Source organism: Panthera onca, chromosome B1 (genome assembly GCF_046562875.1).
Source record: "Panthera onca isolate mPanOnc1 chromosome B1, mPanOnc1 haplotype 2, whole genome shotgun sequence".
NCBI classification, from domain to species: Eukaryota; Metazoa; Chordata; class Mammalia; order Carnivora; family Felidae; genus Panthera; species Panthera onca.
The window spans coordinates 85,976,936-86,002,283 of NC_138342.1; the positions used below are offsets into that span (position 1 = coordinate 85,976,936).

General features: G+C 38.4%; 1 protein-coding gene across 7 annotated transcripts in view; it reads right to left on the reverse strand.

Moving 5' to 3' along the window:
• SLC9B1 (solute carrier family 9 member B1) overlaps positions 1–15,731 on the reverse strand; it is a 73,504-nt gene extending 57,773 nt beyond the window's left edge. For 5 of the 7 annotated variants that reach the window (XR_009616250.3, XM_060654532.3, XM_060654528.3 and 2 more), the window contains exons 1-2: positions 15,607–15,731; positions 7,350–7,443 (exon numbers count right to left, since the gene is read on the reverse strand). The gene's annotated coding sequence lies outside the window, so the exon portion shown is untranslated. The remainder of the gene's footprint in view (positions 1–7,349; positions 7,444–15,606) is intronic. The other 2 variants (XM_060654529.3, XM_060654530.3) reach the window with 2 other exon arrangements.
• Between the last annotated feature and the right edge of the window lie 9,617 nt (positions 15,732–25,348).

The window sequence follows — 25,348 nt, forward strand, 5'->3', positions numbered from 1 at the left end:
ACATTCAGGTCCTTTATCCATTTTGAGTTTATTTTTGTGTATGGTGTAAGAAAGGAGTCTAGTTTCATTCTTCTGCATGTTGCTGTCCAGTTCTCCCAGCACCATTTGTTAAAGAGGCTGTCTTTTTTCCATTGGATACTCATTCCAGTTTTGTCAAAGATTAGTTGGCCATACATTTGTGGGCCCAATTCTAGGGTCTGTGTTCTATTCCATTGGTCTATGTGTCTGTTTTTATGCCAATACCATACTATATTGATGATCACAGCTTTGTAGTAGAGGCTAAGGTCTGGGATTGTGATGCCTCCCGCTTTGGTTTTCTTCTTCAGTATTACTTTGGCTATTCGGGGTCTTTTGTGGTTCCATACAAATTTTAGGATTGTTTGTTCTAGCTTTGAGAAGAATGCTGGTGCAATTTTGAGTGGGATTGCATTGAATGTGTAGATTGCTTTGGGTAGTATTGACATTTTAACAATATTTATTCTTCCAATCCATGAGCATGGAATGTTTTTCCATTTCTTTGTATCTTTTTCAATTTCCTTCATAAGCTTTCTGTAGTTTTCAGCATACAGATCTTTTACATCTTTGGTTAGGTTTATTCCTAGGTATTTTATGGTTCTTGGTGCAACTGTAAATGAGATCAGTTTCTTTATTTCTCTTTCTATTGCTTCATTATTGGTGTGTAAAAATGCAACTGATGTCTGTACATTAATTTTGTACCCTGCAACTTTGCTGAATTCATGTATCAGTTCTAGCAGACTTTTGGTGGAGTCTTTTGGGTTTTCCATGTAGTGTAACATGTCGTCTGTGAAAAGTGAAAGTTTGACTTTATGTTTGCCAATTTTGATGCCTTTGATTTCATTTTGTTATCTGATTGCTAATTCTAGGACTTCCAACACTATGTTAAACGACAGTGGTGAGAGTGGACATCCCTGTTGTGTTCCTGATCTCAGGGGGATAGCTCTCAGTGTTTCCCCATTAAGGATGATATTAGCTGTGGGCTTTTCATAAATGGCTTCTATAATGTTCAAGTATGTTCCTTCTATCCCGACTTTCTTGAGGGTTTTCATCGAGAAAGGATGATGTGTTTTGTCAAATGCTTTTTCTGAATCTATTGACAGGATCATATGGTTCTTAATCTTTTCTTTTATTAATGTGATGTATCACATTGATTGATTTGAGAATATTGAACCAACCCTGCAGCCCAGGAATGAATCCCACTTGATCATGGTGAATAATTCTTTTTATAGGCTGTTGAATTCGATTTGTTAGTATCTTGAGAATTGTTGCATCCACATTCATCAGGGATATTGGCCTGTAGTTCTCTTTTTTTGCTGGGTCTCTGTGTGGTTTAGGAATCAAAGTAATACTGACTTCATAGAATGAGTCCAGAAGTTTTCCTTCCCTTTCTATTTTTTGCAACAGCTTGAGAAGAATAGGTATCAACTCTCCTTTAAATGTCTGGTAGAATTCCCCTGGGAATCCATCTGGTCCAGGACTCTTATTTTTGGGAGATTTTTGATGACTGATTCAATTTCCTCACTAGTTATGGGTCTGTTCAAATTTTCTATTTCTTCCTGTTTGAGTTTTGGTAGTGTGTGGGTGCTTAGGAATTTGTCCATTCCTCCCAGGTTGTCCAGTTTGTTGGCATATAATTTTTCATAGTATTCCCTAATAATTGCTTGTATTTCTGAGGGATTGGTTGTAATAAATCCATTTTCATTTGTGATTTTATCTATTTGCATCCTCTCTCTTTTTTTTGAGAAGCCTGGCTAGAGGTTTATCAATTTTGTTTATTTTTTCAAAAAAACAACTCTTGGTTTCATTCATCTGTTCTACTGTGTTTTGTATTCTATGTTGTTTATTTCTGCAGAGCCTACACTTTTAAAATTAAAGTTCCTATAATATGCCAGAAACTCTGCCAGACACAGATGAAAATTTTCACAAGGAAATGGCAATAATAAATCCATTTTCAAAAAGAGAGAAGAAAAATCTATCAAATATCTAACTTTTTGGCTTTTCCATTTTAGAAAAGAAACTATTAAAAATAAGGGCCCTAGAAAAACTTCAAAATAGAGCATAATGAGTAAGTTATAGGGACGCCTGGGTGGCTCAGTCAGTTAAGTTTCTGACTCTTGATTTTGGGTCAGGTCATAATCTCACAGTTCATGAGATTGGATTCTGCGTGGGGCTCTGTACTGACAGCGCAGAGCTTGCTTGGGATTCTCTCTCTTTCTCTCAAGTAAATAAATATTTTAAAGAATAGTAACAGAAGGCTAACATTATTTAGAAATAGCTCATAGGAAATCAATTTATAAAAGTGTTACAATCCCTAGCCATCATTTCATTGCCTGTCATCCTGCCTTCTACATGCCCCTCACCTCCCAAGCCCCTTCACTGAGTACTCTGGAACTTCTGCTAGACTATTATCAAACTCTCAGCCTCTTACATTTTCAACCTATTTTCAGAGCATTTTCTCAAATTCTGTGTTCTATCTGAAACCAAGCACTTCCCTTAAGGACACTTCTTTCCCTATGGTTCTCTTACATAATATCTGTTTATTTGCTACCATTCTTTCTGACACCCTACTGCTATTTCTAAACATTATTATTATTAAAAATTTTTTTTAAATGTTTATTTATTTTTGAGAGACAGAGCATGAGCAGGGGAGGGGCAGAGAGAGAGGAAGACACAGAATCCGAAGCAGGCTCCAGGCTCCAAGCTGTCAGCACAGAGCCTGATATGGGGCTCAAACTCATGAACTGAGAGATCACGACCTGAGCCGAAGTCGGACACTCAACCAACTGAGCCACTCAGGTGCCCCACTAAACATTAATTTTAAAAACCTTGCTGCTTTGAAACTTGTGTAATTTGACAACACCACCTTCTCTCTCTTCTAATCTCTGTAATTTACTGACCTCATCTTGGTCCCTTTCCATTATTCACCAAAAGCATGAGCACCTCAAATTTGTAATGCTTGTGAGTCTTAAACATACACTTGGATAATTCAGCTACTACCTTGGTTCCTCAGTTCTTTACTTCCTTTCCAATAAAGGAAAGGCCATACTAGACCCTTCCATAATCTGAAATGTTCTATAATCAATAATCACTAATTCAAACATCTACTTGTAAAAATATTACCTTATCTTCTTTCAGTTTGCTTGTTCAATTGCATTTGCTTCATCCCTACCAATTAATCTTTAACATCAGGATGTGTAGTGCAATGATACTTTTAGTTCAGACTTTAGCCCTTTCCCTCATTACTTCCTTTTGTATTTGATGTGTGATCTACCATCTCCAAAATATTACTAATATCCTAGTCTCCTGAAATATGGTTACTATTGTACCTTTTTAGAAAAATCTTGATCCTGCACTGACCTTATTATCTCATATTTTGATTCACTTATATGAGCAACTGAATACTGCCATAGAAAGTTACACTAGAGAAACCTGGCATCACTATAAATTCATAACCAACAGCCTCTAGTGGGCCTTTAAAATGGACCAAACCCAACATATACATTCTGTCAACTCATTTTCCCCAACGACTATTCCAAACCTTTTCCACTCTTCTCAAACCATAGATCCTCCACATATTCCCCTTAATTCTCAGTAGATAACCTTACCTCCAATTTCCATATATAAATCTAGCTTCCTCTCTTCTTAAAGGAAGTGTCCCTCTTCCTAAGGCAATCAGAGCATGTGCATTTTAGATTATATTCCTTCCTATATTCTCAAGAATTTTATACTATCAATGATCCTTCTCTGCCTGTACCAACTATCTCTCCCCTTGTACTTCCTTTTAACCAGATCCTTCCCAATGACTTTTAAATGAGTTCATCTTAATAAAAGTTTCCCAGAAACCCATCTGCCCATTTAGTTACTGCCCCGTCTGTCTCTGTTCCTTTACCAATAAACTTTTTGGAGAGTCAGCAGTTCTCAGTCTTTTTTTCTCCATGAACTACTCACCCCTCATTGTTCTCTAGTTGAAGATTCTATTCCTTTCACTCCAAAAAAACAGTTCTAGCAAAAATCATTAGTAATCTCCAAGTGACCACATGACATGATAAAACACTCTTCTTTTGGTTCTTGTTAAACCACTCTCTCATATCTCCCCCTCCCCGCCCCCATACCTTTCTTCTTATTCCTTCCCTGTCTCCTTTACAGGATCATCCTTCTCAATTGTTAAAAGTTGGGAATCCTGAAGTTTCCATCTCTCAATCCTCTACCAGTTCACTGGCTTTAGGATATAGACAAAAATACTTAACACAATTGTCTTAGTTCAGATTACCACAACAAAGCACCACAGACTGGGTGGCTTATAAATAACAGAAATTTATTCCTCACAATTCTGGAGGTTGCACATCCAAAATCAGGGTCTCAGCAAGTAGGGTGGAAAGTCTTCTTCCAGGTAACAGACTGCCAACTTCTGTTATATCCTCCCATGGCAAAACGTGAGGCAGAGAGCTCCCTGGGGTTGGTTGCTTTTATAAGGGTATTAATCCCTTTATAAGGAATCTACTTTCATGGAACTTCCAAAGGTCCCACCTCCTAATACTATCATATTGAGGGTTAAGATTTCAATATATGGGCACATCTGGCTGGCTCAGTTGGTTAAGCATCCAATTTTTGATTTTGGCTCAGGTCATGACCTCATGGTTCTTAAGATCAAGCCTTGATTAGGGCTCTGCGCTCACAGCAAGGAACCTGCTTGGGATTCTCCCTCTCCCTCTTTCTGTCTCTACTCTGCTCACATGCTCTCTCTCTCCAAAAATAAATAAACTTTAAAAAAGTTTCAATATATGAATTTGGGGAGAGACACATTCGGTCCATTGCAATGACCTATAGGATTCTGCACAATGTGGTCCCTGGCTCCCTCTCTAGCCTAATTCATACCATTGCCCATCCATTTTCCCCCCACTCTTAGCCACTCTGTTTTTTTCAGTTCCCTGAAATTGCTAGGTTCCTTCTGTAAGGCCTTAACACTTACTTTTCTCTCTAATTTGAAACACTCTCTACCACCATCTCCCTTTCATTTGGTTAACTCCTTTTCATCCTTCTGCTCAAGGAACATATCCTCAGAGAAATATTTATGACATCACCTCTGCCCCTAGCTAAGTCAGGTCCAGTTATTATATGCTCTTACAGTATCTTGATCATTTTCTTCAGAACATTTATCTCAGTTTGTAATTGTGTATCCATTAGTGATTGTTTAATGTGTTAGCCTCATTAGGCTATAGACTCCATAATAGTGCCCATTTTATTTTTCAATTTTCTTCTCATTTTGTTTTTCAATCTCTTTATCCCATTCTCTTCCTCAGATAAGATAGTTTCTATTTATCTATCAAGTTCACTGATTTTCCCTCATTCATTTCCATTCTGCTGTTGAGTCTATCCAGTTAATTTTTATTTCAGATACTGTATTTTTTAGTTTGAAACTTTTTGTTTCTTTAGTTTCTATTTTTCTGCTATTAATGTGTATCTTCCCATTCATTACAATCATAGTTTACCACAACGAAACAGTTACAATAATAGCTGCTTTAACCTCTGTCTGATAATTCCAATATCTGTGTCATTTTGGATTGGCATCTATTGATTTTCTTTTCTCGTAAGACATTCATTTCCTAGTTCTTCGTATGTCAAGTACTTTTGGAGTATATCCTTGACATTTTGCTGTGTAGACTCTGGGTCCTGTTAAAATCCTATGAAAAATATTTAAATTTGTTTGTCTCAGTAGGTAATCAACTTGTTCAGGTGCAGATCATAAGCTCTCTCTTACTTTCTGTGGGCACTGGTTCCAATCTCATTTGTTTTCAAAGCCTTTGCTTTGCGGTTTTGGGTGTGTTCCAGCATGAACCACTCAGGGGTTATTCTGTGACTTGAGCAGTGTTTTTTCCCTCCATATTTATTTTAAATTAAAAATTCTTTATCTTACTTTAGTTCTTAAAGCCCTTGCAATGCTGCTTTAGGCCTGTCTCCTGCATGCACAGCTGGAGGTGACCCAAGGCATCTTGTTGTGTTCATATACAGAACTAAGGAACCTCATTCTCCAGCTTTTCCCTCTCCTAAATCTGTACCCTGCTATATCTCTCAAAGTCTCTTTCCCTGGTTTCTCTGGTCAGAAGATGGGGTTTTTTCCTCTGAGTTATAGCTGCCCATAATGTCATAAATAGGGCCTGCCCTTGGGAAAAAAACCACAAAAGGAAAACAACAACAACAACAACAAGGATTCTTCACATTCTCTTCAAATGATAGAGTCCATTTTCCCAGATCTTCAGGCCATAAAAATAGGTTTCCTATTGTACTTTTAACCTTCTGTGCTGTCCTTGCATGGTTTTATCACTGAAGCCTGTCTTCAGGTCAAAGCTGCAAGAGCAAAAGAAATTCACCGTGTGGTTTTGACTCTCCACAATCCACCTCCTTTTGTTTACTTTTCGATCTCAGGTAGTTGCTCTTCACATTTTGCCCAGAGTTTTTTTATTGTGAGCAGTAAAAAAAAAGAGGTTGCAGTAGACCTATTACATCTTGGAGGGAACTGGAAGGCTATATGCTCCACAAGAGAGAGGGACAATATCTGGTTTTACCCTTGATCTACATAGTGCCTACCACATGGTAGGCCCTCAAGAAATATGTGTGGAATAAATATTGAGTGAACTGAGAATTTTAAATGCCAGATATTCAAAATGACAACAAAACCAAAAATATTTCTGGATGTTAACAAAAAAAGGCATCTTTTGTAGAAGAGTAAGATTGCCAACACCAAGAACAGGCTTTACAAATACATTATGAAAAAGGAAGCAAATTATAGAATGACGAAGATCCTTAATGATTATGCTGCAAAGACAGGCAGGAAATCAAGAGGACAACTTAGTAAAAGGTTCTGTTCCTATAGAAAAAGACTAAAGAGTAGAAGTTTTGAAGAACTAGGTAGGACCCTGGCTAGGATAGATTTTTGATACAAAAATGGAGGAAGGTAAGGAAGAATATCCAGATACTTGAGTAATGTAGGGATCAGAAGCAGGCTAGGCAGGGTATTTAACCCTTAACTCTCTCCCTATTGCCCTCTTCTCTCTCTCTCTCTTTTTTTTTTTAACACTGTGCTTATCTCCTTTCCTCTTTGATCTAGATATCTCCTTCTATTTTCCTTTGGACTTCTTGCTTCCCCTAGGACCTCTTTATCTATTACATAATCAAATTTTCAAAAGTCGATTTCCTTAATATAACACAAATTTTATAATTTAAAATGTAGTTCTCCTAATAACATTCTTAGGAGTCAATTTCTTGACAGAAAAAATCTTGTCAACAGCTCTGTGCAATTATGTGAAATAAATTTGATATAAGCAAAAGCCTACCTGTATATATCAGAAGTAATTGTGGTAATCCAGGTGTCTAAGGATTACAGTGACTGTATTCTGGTACGAGTCCTCTCATTATACGTCTGGATAGCTGGCATAATGGAAAGAATGAGGGCTTTGAAATCAGAAATACACTAGTTGTACGATCTTGGGGAAATTATAGTATCTTGTCATCTTTTAATGAGCATACTACTATCTACTTTTCTTACTTTACACTTACAGCTAGAGAAAGCAGGATACAATTTGAGACAAGTCCATCAAGTTTGATTTTACTAGACATCAGGGCATGCTTTTTGTACACTAACAAACAGAAGACTTCAAAGTGGTTTATATTTTAGTATCTTATATTTATGATCACCTCAATTTCTTTTTAAATTTTTAGGCTATTATTTATTTCAATAAGGTTCTTAAAAATCTCATTTGGAATAAGGCAGAAATAAATAAATATGTGCCACATATCTTGCTATCATGGGGATAAAGTAAGATATTTGTATAGTTCATAGCAAAAGCTATGGTAATCAATTAATAATTTTTATTATAAATAGGAACTGTTGTCATATTGCTAAACTTTGCTTTTACAGTAGTGGAAAATTTGGGGTGCCTGGGTTTCTCAGTTGGTTAAGTGTCTGACTCTTGATTTTGGCTCAGATCATGATCTCACTTTGTGAGCTCAAGCCCTGCATTGGGTTCTGCACTGACAGTGCAGAGACTGCTTAGGATTCTCTCTCTCCTTCTCTTTCTGCCCCTTCCCAATTATGTGCGCTCTCTCTCTCTCTCTCTCTCTCTCTCTCACTATCTCAAAGTAAATAAATAAACTTAAAAAAAAAACCACACAAATTAAAAAAAAATAGAGCAGTGGAAAATTTTGATGGATTTAGAAGTTCTAGTTTTATTAGAATGTTTCTTTGACTGTAAATATTAGTAATAGAAACAGTGTTGTATTATAGAATTGGGAATTCTAAGCTTCCTGCTTTTAATCTGCCACATAGCACTGAGTAAATTTCTTGTCACTTCATCTCCCTGTACCTCATTTTCAAATTTATAAAATGAGGTAGAGACGAAAGATGTTAGATGATCTAAGGTTTTTATCAGTTTTCTTTCTTGCTTTCTATTCTCTTATGGACCTACTAAGAAACGGTGTGAAAGAATACCAACACATGTTGCTTGGGAATTACACATCTTATATAAATATCATGTATGTATGTGTGTGTGTATGTATGTATATCACATAACAGAAATTAATTGTCTTTCTCTGGTGTGTGCTCTTGTTACTATACACTGTTCTTTGGGTTTATCATTTTGAAGCAATGTTGTACAATGGCGACATCTAGTGAATATATCATATATCATTCAGCAAAATTTATGGCCAAAGAATAGTCCTTAAATATGGATAATTCACGCAGTGGTTTAGCTACATACTTTAAAATCATTTCTCATCTCTCTCCCCAGAAGATTTAAGAAATAACAATTAAGTTTGATAGTAGTGTTAAAATTGGATACATAACTGGAATTTCTTTCAAAAATCAGAATACTTACAGAGGTAAGTATAAACTATTCTAAGTGAGATTGCAACTTGTTTCCTTCCATTGAAAGCAGAGCTGGGATTTGAATTCATGTGTGTTTCAATATGTAGTCCATGCTCCGAGCCACTATGCATTACTGACATATAATGGTCATTTAACGTGTATTTATTACATGAATGTTTGGTAAAACATATGCATCATTATCTGCTTATATGTATTGCTTTAGGATCTTTGGAACTCATGTTGTCCTTCATACAAAGAAGTCTTTGTGAGTGTACATCAAAGACCATTAAGTAAAAACTATAATGTAAGCCTTTCCAAACAGATGAATTTGAAAGCTATATCCACAAGGAGAATATTCTTTATACAGAGCATTCAAATTAGATCAGGGTTTTTTTGCTTGGCTTTTTTTTTTTTTTTTTTTTTTTTTTAAAGATAATGACTAGCTGGCATATTATTTAATCAGGACAATACAAATCTGGGCTAAACTAGTACTCCAATTCAAATTGACTTTGCCACTGTTAAAATTCCTATGGGAGTTAGTGTTTGTTCTCATAAATCAGGTGTTATCTTGAATTTTTATTCTTTTCAGATGCCTAGATCTTGTTTCCACAATAAAATAGTAAGGTATTCCAGGGTTCAGAGCATGATTTATATCCTTGACTTTTTGTTAGCCCCACTACAATGGTTTTTCTCACCAAATAATAAAGTTACCAACAACTTACCCAGAATCCATGGTTTTCCACAAAATGGCATCAAACCATCATGGCTTTCTCTCTAGTCCTCTTGACCCTACATTTCAGTCATACTGAACTACTAATTGTTCTCCTGTGCATTTTTGTTTTCTTTGCTTGGAATACCTTCCCACTGCATTTCTTCTTTGTAAATCATACCTATTGCTTAAGGGTCATTCCAATAGAACTTCCTGCAAGGTACAGCACAAAACTAGAAGTCGTCTTCCCTTTTTGAATTCTTACATCACTTTGTCACTTGTTCTACCTTCATTCTCTCTCTCTGGTTGTCCTTGGTCTTCTTTTCATCTATCCATCCTTTGAAAGTTGGGGTTGCTCAGCATTCTTCCCTATGCCCTCTTCTCACTCTATATACATTTCTTAAGAGAATTCTTTTACTCTCATGGCTCCAATTATGACCAATATGCTGATGAGTCTGGCCTAGAGAAGCTCTGTTGAGATTCTAAGTAGTGTATTTAACAACTTATTGGATATCTCTACTTCATGGTCTTTACAAGCATCTTAAACTCAATATATGTACAACTGAACTCAAGAGCTTCCCCCACTAAATCTATTCCTTCTTCAGAGAATTTCCTATCTCAGAGAATGAAACCACCATCCACCTACTTGCTGAAATTAGAAACTGAGAACTCATTCCTTCTCTTTCCCTACTGACATTCAGTGAGTTACTAAATCATGTTAATACAAGCTCCTAAATAATTGAAAATTTTGTCCACTTTCTCTCAGTATAAATTGCCACTGTGCCAGCCCAGGCCATAAGCACTTTTTCACATACACCCTGTAACGGCCTTCCAACTGTTCTCCCCATGTCCAGTCTTGGTCCTCTGCTTGTAATCTCCACAATGCAGCATAAACTAAAATGTAGCATGATTACGGCAACTTCCTGCCTAACATTTTTCAATGGCTTCCCATAGAAGAAAAAAGTCCAAGCTCCTTAAACTCATATTACAGAGCTCCCTTTAATAAGGGCTAACCTTGTTCCTGTCTATCTCCTCATTTTTTAAACTTCGGCCATGCTATTTTAGTTCTTAAAACTTGCCAAGCCTCATATCTCTGAGACTATACATTTTGTATGCTGTTTTCCAACCCTAAACCCCCATCTTTTGCACAACTAACTCTATCAGTTTAGAAGTCCTTCCTTTAGAAGTTTCTCTAAGATGCATCCTTATCATAGCATCCATCCCTTATCACAGCCTGTATCCCACTATTATAATTACTGGTTTAACCTTCATCATTTTTTATTTGACAAATATTCAGCAAGAGCCCACCATATAACTGGTACTGTATTCATTTTCTTTTGTATATAGAATTTAGTCGATACCGGGTATTGTGGAAGCAATTATTGATTTAACTATTTTAATTATAATTATAAATACTGGTTTAACTATTATAATTATATTATTATGTTATATTTATAATTACTGGTTTAACTATCATCATTCTTTTATTTGACAAATATTCAGCAAGAGCCCACCATATAACTGGTACTGTATTCATTTTCCTTTGTATATAGAATTTAGTCGATACAGGGTATTGTGGAAGCATATATAGTATGTTGGAAAGGGCCCAAGAAATGCTACTTAGTGACTTGCATTTCCATGCATTTCCCTACTGGATTAAATCAGTGCTGATTTTGTAATCATTTCTGAGTTCTCTACCTAACACAGTAGATGGCAGGTAATTATCTAATCTCATTAACTGTTGAATTTTAAACACAAACAAAAAGTTTTTAAACTGTAAAAGGCCTCTAGCCAGCCATTACTTTCTACCTAGCAGAGTTTTTTGTTTTTTGGATATCACTTTGGATATAATAGAGTGTAAAAAGCAAAGAAACAAACCACTATAGTAAAAAAAAAAACAACCAAAAAACCCAAAAAACAAACAAAAAACAACCATGGGATTTTTGTCAGAACTCTGTGGTTAATAATTCTGCCACTTACTCGGTATGTGGCCTTGGTCAAGACCCTTAACCTCTTTGAGCCTCAGTTTCCTCATCTGAAAAAGGTAGTTATAAAATCAAATGAGATACGAGAAAATAAAAACATAGCACAAAATGTAAAAGGTTACCCCAATGCTATTATTATCATTATTATTATTATTATTATTAGCGTGAATACAGATCAATCAGGTTTCCCTATTACTGGTCATCCCAGCTCTACAGGCAACAGGATTTCCAAATTTTATCTTTCATCTTTACTTTCCCACTTAAGAGGTAGGCTTTTGCAATTTAATAAACACATATTGATGGAAGTGGTTAAAAAAAATTCACAAAGAAAACAAGCCAAAAAAATTAAATATTAAAGGAATAAGAGAGACAAAAGCAGCAGCCTATCTAGAATTTGGATATATGGATCAAAAAATAAATCAGATCACAATTTTTTATTTTTATTTTTTTATGTCAACTGGAAGGATAAGTGGCACAAAAGAGCAATGCTATGAGCTATTTCTCAGGAAAACTGTAACCTACTGAGTGGGCAGTCAGGATATTTAGGTTGAAGATCTCACTTAGCCACTAGAATATCCAGGTAAGCCAATCCTTATGGTCTTATGGCTCCTTGATCTCCTTGGCTCCTATGATCTTTTCCTCCACCCTATCTCAGCTACCCACTTACAAGGCTACAAATCTCAAATGGGCACTTGATCCTGCCTAGCTATGCTACTATGCTTCTGTAGTATTGCTATAGATGAATATTTGTGTCCCCTCACAACTCATATGTTGAAATCCTATCCTCCAATGTGATGGCATTAGGAGGTAGGGGGTCTTTGGTAGATGATTATGTCATGAGGACAGAACCCTTAGGAATGGGATTAGTGCTCTTAATAAGAGTTCTTGGGAGCTCTCTAATCCCTTTTGGCTTTCTATTAATCAGAAATAGGGCTCTCACCAGACACTGAATCTTCCAGCACCTTGATCTCAGACTTCCCAGCCTCCACAACTATGAGAAATAAAATTGCTTATAAGCCACCTAGTCTATGCTATTTTGTTGCAGCAGCCCAAACAGACTAAGACAAATGATTTCCTTCCATTCTCTAAAATGACTATTTTATTCCTTCTCTTCCTACCCAAACATTCTTTCTTCTCTCTCCTTACTGATCTTGCCTCAGACTTTCTATTTTATTGAGAAAAAGAGAATCACTATCAGGCAGAAACTCTTTCCTGAGATCACTAGATCTACTCATCTATCTGCATCTCTACCTATACTCACTGCCTTTCTTCTTATTACTACAAATTTTATGTTCATGTTCCTGAGCCAACACTGCTACATATTCCCTGGATCCCATTCCCTCTTGTTTTCTCAAAGACTTCACTCCTAAAATATACACATTCTCTCTTATACTATAATTTTTTTCTTCTCTGCTGAATAATTCCCATTAGCCTAGAAACATACTTAAGTGTCCCTATCTTTGAGAATTCTACTTTGACTCCACATACTCCTCTATTATCTACATTTCTCAGCTCTTCTTCCTGAAGTATCTTGAGATGTCTATAGTGCTGTATCTATTCTTCACATTACATTTTCTCTTCATCGTTCTTGTCAAGACACATAACCACTACATGTTGTCAAAATCCAATGATCAGATATCTTTATTTGACTTTTCAACGTGTTTCAATAGCACTGGCCGTGCTTTGTTGTCTTGACTTTTAAGTCACCGCACTCTTTGGATTTTCTTCCTACTTCACTGGCTACTCCTTACCCAATTCCTTTGCTTGCTTCTTTTCTTCTGCTTTACCTCTAATCATTGGAATCCTCTCTATGAATACACTTTATCCAGATAGTTTTTTCTACATGCTGATGTTCCTCAATTTTGTATCTTTGGTTCCTTACACAGAACTCAAGACACCAGATTTACTTTAGATTTCTAATAAGCATAGATCAAATTTTAGGTGAACAAAATAAAAACAGCCCCTTCCCAATGTACATAAACACACACACACACACACAGGTACTTTTTCTTCTTTAGTCTTTTTCATTTGGTAAATGTCACAACCATCCACTCAAATTCAAGACAAAAACATAGGAGATTCTCTTTTTTTCTCATCCCCTACATTCATAACATCACCAAATCTGTAGGTTCTGCCCCAAATATACCTTATATCCATCCACTTCTATACTATGTTAGCCCAAACTATTGTCATTCCTTCCTGGATCACAATCGTCTTCTGCTACTAATCTTGTCACCAACCCTATGATCAATTAACCACATAACAGGCAGAACACATCTATTTTCAATGAAAATCAGATTATATTACTCCCTTCCAGGAGAACTTCCTGCTGGTTTATCATCATGCTTTAAATGAATTCCAAACTTATTCTATGGGTAGATCCTCATGACCTATTCAAAGCCCTGTATGATTTGGCCCCTATCTCTTCAAGGTCAAGTTGTACCACTTAATCCACACTGAAGCTAGAGCAGTCTTTATGGTGTTCCTTGAAAGAGTCAAGCTCTTTCCTACTGTAGGATTTTTGCAATTGGAATTCCATTTAACTTCAATGCTTTGATCCTACTATTTCTGTGTTTTTTTTTTTTTTTTTTTTTTAGATCACTGAGGTGTTAGCACATGTCAGGTCTTCAGAGAGCCCTTCCTTAACCAATCAATCTAAGACGACCTCTTCCCCAGTCTCTCTCACTTCATACTGTTTTACTTCTTGACTACACTTAACATTATCCAAAATTTCTGCATTCCTATCTCGTTGCTTTGCTCACTAAATCTTAAGTTCCATGAGAATAGGAATCTTGCCAGTCTTTCTTACCATTGTATTCAGAATAACTGGCAAAACAGATTTCCTAGAGATATTTAATGAATGCCTGTTCCTGAGTGAATCACTCACTCTATCTGATCTCTCATATTTGCAGACTTGCTAGTGCTAGACTTAGCTCTGGGTGCAGGGAATACAAAAACGAATAAGGCATGGCTCCTTGAGGATCTCATCCATTCGTCTCTTCAACAAATATTTACTGAATGTATATTATACTAAGCTCCAAGTACTATTAAATCTGTTTAGTGAAAATATGAAAATAATGTACAACATGAGATGTACCATAAACATGTTACTTTAGATGGTACTATTATTGCACTTGCCTCTTCCCTCTTGTTAGGTAACGGGCAGGAGCTCATGACAAGAGACAGCCAACTGATAAAAATGGCTAATATACATTTTGGTATTCACAGAAGGCAATAAATAGGAATGCGCTCTTCATAAGCACATAGTGACTAAACCCTTTGGGGTCATGAATTCTTTAGCTGAGATAGTAACAAGTGTTAACTTTCCACACTGCTCTTGCACAAATTACAATTTTATTTACGCTTATGGAGAATTAGGGAATACCCACGTCAATTGCTCCTCTCCATCTAATTTTTCAGGGACCTGGTATGGGCCTGCAGCGCTCTTGTAACTCCTGAATGCTGTATACTGGACACATGGTACCTGTACAACAGTTGCTCTTAGTCTCTTCAAAAGCATTGAGCTAAAGGGCTTGTCCAGTGTAATAAAGCCAACAGAAACAGGCTGGGGAGGGGGAACTGAGAGGTGGGTAGGTTAGGGAGGAAAGCCTTCCCAGGATCAGCTACCAATCCTGGAACACACGTCCGGTCACAGGAGCACGTTAAAGTTCATTTGCACATATTCACCCTTTGGACAACAGTCTACCCTTAATAAAACTAATTTTGCAGTCAGTCTTGACTGACAGATCTTTTTTCTTGCGAGTTATCTGTAAAATGAAAGGAACAGAGAAGGAAGGGAGAGAATAAAGAAGACAGCGATGTGGGATGAGGGAGTAAAGAAACGAGTCAGGGGGAGGAGAGAAAAAAGGTCTGTGGCTGTTTCCCCAGCTTCTGACAAAGGAGCCCACGTCTGCTCCTGAAGCGGGAGGAAAGGAGCTCCACGGGCCTACAGGAAGGGAAGGACGGCACAGGATGAGGGGCCAGTGCCCAAGGGCCTGGAAAGGGTGAGAGTTGTTGAGAAAAATGGACCATACCTACAATTCCTTCAGCATCCCTCGCTACCCCGGGAGCGGTCCTGGCGCCCAGCAACTGCCGCGTAGACCACGCGCCGCTCTGGGGGAAAAGCCGCCAGGGCACGAACTCCGCGCGGGTGCTGGGGCCAGACTAATGGCCGCCGGCTCAGCCAAGGGCAGCGGGGCGGGGTCTGGGTGGGGTCTGGGCGGGGCTGGCAGCAGCAGGGCGGGGCTAATGGAGGCCCCGCGTTTAAGCGGACTGCCGGCTGCTCTGCCCTGCGAAGGCTCGGGTTTGGGGGTTCCCGGCGACGGCGTGGTGTGCTTTCAGTCTATTCGACCCTTTCCTTCCCACGTCTCTTGTGAATGATGACTTATTGCGTTGTCAAAGTCCAGGTACAGAGTTGACATCACAGGGTCTTTAAGCCAAAAAGCAGTGCCAGGGGCTGCACGTGTCAGAAATGACTTGTCAACTCACATCAGTGTCCCCTTAAGTCAACTTAAATATAATACAGTTGTAAAAGAGAATAGTCTCTGGGGTTAAGACTGGACTCAAATGTCAGCACTGCCACTTTATAGCTACGGAACTACAGGCAAATACATAGCTTCCCTGAGCTGCAGTTTTCTCTTCTGTAAAGGACATGGTTGGCAGTGGTGCAACTACATGACAAGTGTCTGGAACAGGGCTCGGTACAAATAAACACTCAAATGTCCTGTTATCAGCATAAAACCTTTGTGTTTTTTTCCACATGAGCTCTTATGTGGAGACCTTCATATGAAACAAATAAAAGCAGTTGAGAGTGGGCCCCCAGAAGCTTTGGGTTCTTAGTTCTGAGGCTCCTCTAATGGACTCTGCAAGCTTCTTAAATAATAGACGAAAAACAACTCTTATTTCTCCAATAAGAATTATAAACGTCTTATAGAGACAAACTGCCCTTTTCTAACTTTGCTCCCCATACCGCAAACAACTTTGGTCCTTGCACACACCGTATCCTTTTTTGCCTATGTGTTTTTTTCTCAAGTTTTTGGTTAGGACTGTTTTCTTTCTCCTTTTCTTATTGCTCAGGATATGATTTAAATTACAACTCTTTCTTGGGTGATCAAATAAAAAAAACTCTCCTTCACCTTTAGCATGATGAAGACATCTCAAAAAAGATTCAAAGTTATTTTCTGCCTTGTTTCAGGAGAGTAGGTAAGATTTCTGTGATTGTAGGGTTAGGGAAATGCTTTGTTCTCATGGTAGGGAAGGGAAAAGCAGGATACTGGTGCAAAGCTCTACAAATGGTAGAGCTGGGAAGAAAGGCTTTTGAGAAGAGTCTGAACAGGGCACTGCTCTGTGCTCCAGATGCAGTGAAATACTGGAGAGATTAGTGCTTTAGGGTCCATCTAAGGAGGATGGAGGACACATAAACAAGTTCTGTTCTAATTGGAACAGAAGGCTCAAGCCAGATTTAATTTGGCTTAGTCCACTAAACCTGTATTATTTGCTCCTAAAATGGCATGAAGCAATTCCTACCTGTTGGAAAGAACTACATAAGTTATTCATATAGAAATAAACGTTCTGAAACATTTCAAAAACTATGTCCTTCATTTATTTGAAGATAACATGATGAAAATTTAATAATGGTTTAAAAAACATCTAAAAAACACCGATGTCTTCTCTTGTAAAAACTTAATAGAAACTTAAAAAAATAAGTCAGTTATATTTGCAACCATGCCATTGAGAGCAAAACACTTTTGAGGAAAAAGGATGACCTTATTAATGACAGCATTTTTCACTAAATTTGATATGACAAAAATAGCTGAAAAATATCTTCTATATAAATTGCTCTGGGAGAAAAACAAGGAAGATGGTGGCGTAGGAGAACACTGGGCTCACCTCGTCCTCGTCCTGCTGATCACTTAGATTCCACCCACACCTGCCTAAATAACCCAGAAAACTGCCAGAAGATGAGCAGAATGGACTCTCCGGAGCAAAGCATAGACAAGAGGCCCACAGAAGAGGGTAGGAAGGGCCAAGAGGTGGTGCACACTACATGGACTGGTGGGAGGGAGCCGGGGAGGTGGAGGGGCAGCCCGCCTGGCAAGGCAGAGCCCCTGAGTCTGATTTGCAAAAGCGGAGGTGCCGGACGCAGTGAGTGCTGACAGCCATCGGGATTTAGCAAGCACTTGGAATGTTATAAGTCAACAGCTCTGCTTGGAGAGTGGGAGGGCAAGAGGACACCGGGAGGGAGAGGTGTTGAGCCCTGGAAGACAGAGCTCAGCTCAGCAGGGAACAAAGATGCTGGCCAGTGCCATCTCCCTCTCCCATCCCCCAGCCAAAACCCTAAAGGGAACCAGTTCGCCGAACTTGCTTGCATCGCGCAAACACCCAATGTTGTGCTTCTGTGGATCCATCCCTCAGACCGGGTCAGCCTCCCTCCCAGTGCTGCAGGGCCCCTCCCGCAGGGGACCACCAAGGGCAAAATAAGCTGAGCCTGCTCCTCTGCCCCTGTGCACTTTGTGGATCCACCCTGGCTAATATGCCAGATCCCATCAAAGCAGCACCACAAGCCTGGCAGTGTGCAAGTAACCCAGACAGGGGCCACACCACTCCACAGTGAGTCCTGACCCTGGGAGAGGGGAAGATAAGGTACACACCACTCTGACTGTGGCCCCAGTGGTGGGCTGGGGACAGACATCGGGTCTGACTGCGGCCCAGCCCACCAACACAAGTTACTCCAGACACCACAGGGGAAGTGCCCTGCAGTTCCGCGCCACCCCAGGGACTATCCAAAATGACGAAACGGAAGAATTCTCCTCAAAAGAAACTCCGGGAAGTAGCGACAGCTAGCGAATTGATCAAAAACGATTTAAGCAATATAATGGAACAAGAATTTAGAATAATAGTCATAAAATTAATCGCTGGGCTTGAAAAAAGTATAGAGGACAGCAGAGAATCTATTGCTACAGAGATCAAGGGACTAAGAAATAGTCATGAGAAGCTAAAAATTGCTATAAATGAGGTGCAAAATAAAATGGAGGTGACCAGAGCTCGCATTGAAGAGGCAGAGGAGAGAATAGGTGAATTAGAAGATAAAATTATGGAAAAAGAAGAAGCTGAGAAAAAGAGAGATAAAAATATCCAGTAGTATGAGGAGAGAATTAGAGACCTAAGTGATGCAATCAAATGGAACAATATCTGTATAATAGGAATTCCAGAAGAGGAAGACAGAGAGAAAGGGGCTGAAGGTGTACTTGAACAAATCATAGCTGAGAACTTCCCTGATCTGGAGAAGGAAAAAGGCATTGAAATCCAAGAGGCAGAGAGAACTCCCTTCAGATGTAACTTGACTCGATCTTCTGCATGGCATATCATAGTGACACTGGCAAAATACAAGGATAAAGAGAACATTCTGAAAGCAGCTAGGGATAAACACGCTCTAACATATAAAGGGAGACCCATAAGACTAGTGGCAGACTTATCTACTGAAACTTGGCAGGCCAGAAAGGAATGGCAGGAAATCTTCAATGTGATGAACAGAAAAAAAAAAATATGCAGCCAAGAATCCTTTATCCAGCAAGTCTGTCATTCAGAATAGAAGGAGAGATAAAGGTCTTCCCAAACAAACAAAAACTGAAGGAATTCGTCACCACTAAACCAGCCCTACAAGAGACTCTAAGGGGGATTCTGTGAGTGAAATGTTGCAAGGACCACAAAGGACCAGAGACATCACTACAAGCATAAAACATACAGACATCACAATGACTCTAAACCCATATCTTTCAATAATAACACTGAATGTAAATGGACTAAATGCTCCAACCAAAAGACACATGGTATCAGAATGGATAAAAAAACAAGACCCATCTATTTTCTGCCTAAAAGAGACTCATTTTAGACCTCAGGACACCTTCAGATTGAAAGTGAGGGGATGGAGAACTATCTATCATGCTACTGGAAGTCAAAAGAAAGCTGGAGTAGCCATACTTATATCAGACACACTAGACTTTAAATTAAAGGTTGTAACAAGAGATGAAGAAGGGAATTGTATAATAATAACAGGGTCTATCCATCAGGAAGAGCTAACAATTATAAATGTCTATGTGTCGAATATGGGAGCCCCCAAATCTATAAAACAATTAATCACAAACATAAGCAACCTTATCATAAGAATGTGGTAATTGCAGGGGACTTTAATACTCCACTTACAACAATGGATAGATCATCTAGACACAGGATCAATAAAGAAACAAGGGCCCTGAATGATACATTGGATCAGATGGACTTGACAGATATATTTAGAACTCTACATCCCAAAGCAACAGAATATACTTTCTTCTTGAGTGCACATGGAAACTTCTCCAAGATAGATCACATACTGGGTCACAAAACAGCCCTTCATAAGTATACAAGAATTGAGATCATACCATGCACACTTTCAGACCACAATGTTATGAAGCTTGAAATCAGCCACAGGAAAAAGTCTGGAAAACCTCCGAAAGCATGGAGGTTTAAGAACACCCTACTAAAGAATGAATGGGTCAACCAGGCAATTAGAGAAGAAATTAAAAAATATATGGAAACAAATGAAAATGAAAATACAACAATCCAAACGCTCTGGGATGCAGCGAAGGCAGTCCTGAGAGGAAAATACATTGTAATCCAGGCCTATCTCAAGAAACAAGAAAAATCCCCAAAACAAAATCTAACAGCACACCTAAAGGAAATAGAAGCAGAACAGCAAAGACACCCCAAACCCAGAAGAAGAAGAGAAATAATAAAGATCAGAGCAGAAATAAACAATATAGAATCTAAAAAAACTGTAGAGCAGATCAATGAAACCAAGAGATGGTTTTTTGAAAAAATAAACAAAATTGATAAACTTCTAGCCAGGCTTCTCAAAAAGAAAAGGGAGATGACCCAAATAGATAAAATCATGAATGAAAATGGAATTATTACAACCAATCCCTCAGAGATACAAGCAATTATCAGGGAATACTATGAAAAATTATATGCCAACAAACTGGACAACCTGGAAGAAATGGACAAATTCCTCAGCACCCAAACACTTCCAAAACTCGAACGGGAAGAAATAGAAAACTTGAACACACCCATAACAAGCAAAGAAATTGAATCAGTTATCAAAAATCTCCCAACAAATAAGAGTCCAGGACCAGATGGCTTCCCAGGGGAATTCTACCAGACATTTAAAGCAGAGATAATACCTATCCTTCTCAAGCTGTTCCAAAAAATTGAAAGGGAAGGAAAATTTGCAGACTTATTATATGAAGCCAGCGTTACTTTGATTCCTAAACCAGACAGAGACCCAGTAAAAAAAGAGAACTACAGGCCAATATCCCTGATGAATATGGATGCAAAAATTCTCAATAGGATACTAGCAAATCGAATTCAACAGCATATAAAAAGAATTATTCACCAAAGATCAAGTGGGATTCATTCCTGGGCTGCAGGGCTGGTTCAACATTCACAAATCAATCAACGTGATACATCACATTAATAAAAGAAAAGATAAGAACCATATGATCCTGTCAATCGATGCAGAAAAAGCATTTGACAAAATTCAGCATCCTTTTTTAATAAAAACCCTTGGGAAAGTAGGGATAGAAGGAACATACTTAAACATCTTAGAAGCCATTTATGAAAAGCCCACAGCTAATATCATCCTCAATGGGGAAAAAAGTAAGAGCTTTCCCCCTGAGATCAGGAACACGACAGGAATGTCCACTCTCACTGTTGTTGTTTAACATAGTGTTGGAAGTGCTAGCATCAGCAATCAGACAACAAAAGGAAATCAAAGGCATCAAAATTGACAAAGATGAAGTCAAGCTTTCACTTTTTGCAGATGACATGATATTATATATGGAAAACCCGATAAACTCCACCAAAAGTCTGCTAGAACTGGGGCGCCTGGGTGGCTCAGTCGGTTAAGCGTCCAACTTCGGCTCAGGTCATGATCTCACGGTCCATGGGTTCGAGCCCCGTGTCGGGCTCTGTGCTGACAGCTCAGAGCCTGGAGCCTGCTTCAGAGTCTGTGTCTCCCTCTCTCTCTGCCCCTCCCCCGTTCATGCTCTGTCTCTCTCTGTCTCAAAAATAAATAAACATTAAAAAAAAAAAAGTCTGCTAGAACTGATACATGAATTCAGCAAAGTCATAGGATAAAAAATCAATGTACAGAAATCAGTTGCATTCTTATACACTAATAATGAAGCAACAGAAAGACAAATAAAGAAACTGATCCCATTCACAATTGCACCAAGAAGCATAAAATACCTAGGAATAAACCTAACCAAAGATGTAAAAGATCTGTATGCTGAAAACTATAGAAAGCTTATGAAGGAAATTGAAAAAGATACAAAGAAATGGAAGAACATTCCATGCTCATGGATTGGAAGAATAAATATTGTTAAAATGTCAATACTACCCAAAGCTACCTACACATTCAATGCAATCCCAATCAAAATTGCACCAGCATTCTTCTCGAAGCTAGAACAAGCAATCCTAAAATTTGTATGGAACCACAAAAGACCCCGAATAGCCAAAGTAATTTTGAAGAAGAAGACCAAAGCGGCAGACATCACAATCCCAGACTTTAGCCTCTACTACAAAGCTATAATCATCAAGACAGCATGGTATTGGCACAAAAACAGACACATGGATCAATGGAATAGAATAGAAACCCCAGAATTAGACCCACAAAAGTATGGCCAACTAATCTTTGACAAAGCAGGAAAGAACATCCAATGGAAAAAAGACAGTCTCTTTAACAGATGGTGCTGGGAGAACTGGACAGCAACATCCAGTTCTGGATGAACTGATCCAAAGGCAAGGGAATTAAAAGCAAAAATGAACTATTGGGACCTCATCAAGATAAAAACCTTCTGCACTGCAAAGGAAACAATCAACAAAACTAAAAGGCAACCGACAGAATGGGAAAAGATATTTGCAAATGACATATCGGACAAAGGGCTAGTATCCAAAATCTGTAAGAGCTCACCAAACTCCACACCCAAAAAACAAATAATCCAGTGAAGAAATGGGCAGAAGACATGAATAGACACTTTTCTAAAGAAGACATCCAGATGGCCAACAGGCACATGAAAAGATGCTCAACGTCGCTCTTCATCAGGGAAATACAAATCAAAATCACACTGAGATACTACCTCACACCAGTCAGAGTGGCTAAAATGAACAAATCAGGAGACTATAGATGCTGGCAAGGATGTGGAGAAACAGCAACCCTCTTGCACTGTTGGTGGGAATGCAAACTGGTGCAGCTGCTCTGGAAAACAGTGGAGGTTCCTCAAAAAATTAAAAATAGAGCTACCCTATGACCCAGCAATAGCTCTGCTAAGAATTTACCCAAGGGATACAGGAGTACTGATGCATAGGGGCACTTGTACCCCAATGTTTATAGCAGCACTTTCAACAATAGCCAAATTATGGAAAGAGCCTAAATGTCCATGAACTGATGAATGGATAAAGAAATTGTAGCTTATATACACAATGGAATACTATGTGGCAAGAGAAAAAATGAAATATGGCCTTTTGTAGCAACGTGGATAGAACTGGAGAGTGTTATGCTGAGTGAAATAAGTCAAATAGAGAAAGACAGATACCGTATGTTTTCACTCTTATGTGGATCCTGTGAAACTTAAAGGTTAGAGAGGGAGGGAGCCAAATCATAAGAGACTCTCAAAAACAGAACAAACTGAGGATTGACGGGGGGTGGGAGGGAGGGGAGGTGGGTGATGGGTATTGAAGAGGGTACCTGTTGGGATGAGCACTGGGTGTTGTATGGAAACCAATTTGACAATAACTTTCATATTAAAAAAAATCTCTCTGTAGTTCGGGGAGCAATAAATAGAAAGATGGTCAACTAATAGAAATAGAAGTGTGGTCAGTGATCTATTTGGTATGATTTAATTGCCAATAAAATTTTTTTTAATGTTTATTCATTTTTGAAAGACAGAGAGCGCAAGCAGGGGTGGGGCAGAGACAGAGGGGGACACAGAATCCAAAGCAGGCTCCAGGCTCTGAGTTGTCATCATAGAGCCCGATGAGGGGCTCAAACTTACAATCTGTGAGATCATCACCTGAGTTGAAGTCGCACACTTAACCAACTGAACCACCCAGGCTCCCCTAATTGCCAATTTTCTATTCTAGTCCTACCTGTCACTAATTTTTTATCAACCCTAAGTGCCAAATTTTTACTGTATACCAGGCTTTACTGTTTCAAATTTTCCAATATGCTTGTCCTTTATCTAGTTGTTTCCTTCTTCACCTTACTCTCTAATATTAATCCATCAATTCAAATTGAAGGTCCAATTCACGTTTATCCTCCTTTAATTTTCCCCACTGAGAACACTATTGAATCATTCATTTGTATTACAGCTATTTGTACATATCTTATTTCCTTGTAAGATTCTTGAAGGCAAGTATGTGTTATTCGTATTTATATTTTCCACAGTGTCAATTTCCCAATAGAATTTGAGTTCCGTGAAACAGGGCTCTTTCACATCTTGGTCATTGTATCTCTTGGCATTGAGCACAATGCCTGGCACATAGCAAGCATATTATAAGTGTATTTTGAGTGAGTGTATGTAAGGATTTTAAAACATAATCTCCATCAAGGTTATCTCCATAATCTCCAAGGATTTGTCTGTTTTATTCATTGCAAAATGAATATGTTAATATTACCAGGTGAACACATGCTTATTTGGAAGTCTCAGTATTCATCATATACAACAAATTTCTTCATCTCTATATCTTCACAGAAGTCAAATATAAAGTGTTTGTTCCTTTTCACCCAACGAATTCAGTGGATGATGTATCTTTCTGAAAATAAGACATCTCCTAGAAGTGCAAGAGTAAAATGTAAAAGAATCAAAATAAAATGGATGTTTATGTTAAGAGTAGTTTCGGTTTTGTTCCTTGTGCTTTTCTGTGTTCTAAATTTTCTGTAATGAAAAGGTCTTATTTTATAATCAGAAAAAAATGGTATTTTTAAAGAGTGTAAAGGATGAGATCATTTGCAAATGTATGGTTGAGGAAACTTTGAGGACATCCAAGTTCAATCAAGGTTATCTGGAGTTAATATCAGAGAGAAAATATTGGAATGTGAAAATTACTTTGACCTGAAATGTAATAAGCCTCTCTTAAAAAAACAATACCTCTCAGAGGAGAGATGGATGGCACCAACCTTAGGAAAAGAAAAAGACATCATAGAACAAGAACTTATAGTGATTTCTTAGCAGTGCCTTGGAAGTATGACACCTTTGCTGTGGACTGTTTTCCGCCCAGATTCATATGTTGAAGCCTTAACCCCCAATGTGATGCTATGTGGAGATGGGCTTTTGGAGGTAATTACATTTAAATGAGGTCATGAGGAAAGAAAAGACACCAGAGAGCTTACATACTCCCCCTCCCCCAACCCATTCTCATCTCTTTCCCTATCACATGATGACACAGCAAAAAGGAGGCCATAAATGAGGTAGGAAGAGAGCCCTCAGCAGAACCTGATCATGATAGCACCCTCATGTTGGAATTCCATCCTTCGGAACTATGAGAAAATAAATGTCTGTTGTTTAAGTCACTCAGTCTATGGTACTTTGTTATAGCCGCCCAAGCAGAATAATATAGATCAAGAACACTAAGATCGGAACTGTTATGTGGCAGGTAGTTTTCCTTTCTCTTTTTTTTTTTTAGAGAGGGAGAGAGCATGATGGGGAGTAGAAAGGGAAAGAGAGAGAGAGAGAGAGAGAG